This window comes from Oncorhynchus clarkii, chromosome 10 (genome assembly GCF_045791955.1).
Source record: "Oncorhynchus clarkii lewisi isolate Uvic-CL-2024 chromosome 10, UVic_Ocla_1.0, whole genome shotgun sequence".
NCBI lineage: Eukaryota > Metazoa > Chordata > Actinopteri > Salmoniformes > Salmonidae > Oncorhynchus > Oncorhynchus clarkii.
The window spans coordinates 4200693-4202545 of NC_092156.1; positions in this window are offsets into that span (position 1 = coordinate 4200693).

A 1853-nucleotide genomic window follows, 5' to 3' on the forward strand; every position below is an offset into this window, starting at 1 on the left:
GTTCGTGTTTGTTCGTGTGTGTGTGTGTGTGTCTGTGTGTGTGTGTGTGTGTGTGTGTGTGTGTGTGTGTGTGTGTGTGTGTGTGTGTGTATGTGTGTGTGTCTGTGTTCGTGTGTGTGTGTGTTCGTGTGTGTCTGTGTTCGTGTTTGTTCATGTGTGTGTGTGTCTGTGTTCGTGTATGTGTGTGTGTGTGTGTGTGTGTGTGTGTGTGTGGGAGCTGAGGGAAACCAGAAATACTGGTACAGATGGACGGTGAGATAAGCTGGGGGAGGGGAGAGAAAGAGAGAGGGTGGAAGCATGGTAGAGAGAGAAAGAGAATTCACTGGTTTCCAGATATGTAATTTCTCGCTGACTGTACCATTGTTGTCCAGGTGGGGGGGGGGCTCTAGATATATGACTGTACCATTGTTGTCCAGGTGTGGGGGGGAGCTCTAGATATATGACTGTACCATTGTTATCCAGGTGGGGGGGGGGAGCTCTAGATATATGACTGTACCATTGTTGTCCAGGTGGGGGGGGGGGGGGGGGGGGGGGCTCTAGATATATGACTGTACAATTGTTGGCCAGGTGGGGGGGGGGGAGCTCTAGATATATGACTGTACCATTGTTGTCCAGGTGTGGGGGGGAGCTCTAGATATATGACTGTACCATTGTTGTCCAGGTGGGGGGGGGGGGGGGGGGGGGGGGGCTCTAGATATATGACTGTACAATTGTTGGCCAGGTGGGGGGGGGGGAGCTCTAGATATATGACTGTACCATTGTTTACCAGGTGGGGGGGGAGCTCTAGATATATGACTGTACCATTGTTGTCCAGGTGGTTTTTCTGCATAATTGTTGGACAGAAAGTTTCAGATTTTTTCAATGTTACGAAGATTTCAAAAAAGCTGTCATTGAAATGGTCTTGATATGTTCTTCAAAAGAGAGATCAGTGTCCAGAGTAACGCCGAGGTCCTTCACAGTTTTATTTGAGACGACTGTACAACCATCAAGATTAATTGTCAGATTCAACAGAAGATCTCTTTGTTTCATGGGACCTAGAACTAGCATCTCTGTTTTGTCCGAGTTTAAAAGTAAAACATTTGCTGCCATCCACTTCCTTATGTCTGAAACACAGGTTTCCAGGGAGGGCAATTTTGGAGCTTCACCATGTTTCATGGAAATCTACAGCTGTGTGTCATCCGCATAGCAGTGAAAGTTGACATTGTGTTTCCGAAGACATCACCAAGAGGTAGAATATATAGTGAAAACAATAGTGGTTCTAAAACGGAACCTTGAGGAACACCAACATTTACAGTTGATTTGTCAGAGGACAAACCGTCTACAGAGACAAACTGATATCTTTCCGACAGATAAGATCTATACCAGGCCAGAACTTGTCCGTGTGGACCAATTTGGGTTTCCAATCTCTCCAAAAGAACGTGGTGATCGACGGTATCAAAAGCAGCACTAAGGTCTAGGAGCACGAGGACAGATGCAGAGCCTCGGTCCGATGCCATTAAAATGTCATTTACCATCTTCACAAGTGCCGTCTCAGTGCTATGATGGTTGTCTAAATCCAGACTGAAGCGTTTTGTATACATTGTTTGTCTTCAGGAAGGCAGTGAGTTGCTGCGCAACAGCTTTTTCTAAAATTTGAGAGGAATGGGAGATTCGATATGGGCCGATAGTTTTTTATATTTTCTGGGTCAAGGTTCGGATTTTTCAAGAGAGGCTTTATTATTGTCACTGTTAGTGAGTTTGGTACAAATCCGGTGGATAGGGAGCCGTTTATTATGTTCAACATAGGAAGGCCAACCACAGGAAGCAGCTCTTTCAGCTACAGAGTATGTTAAGGGTTGTCTCTCTAAAGCCGT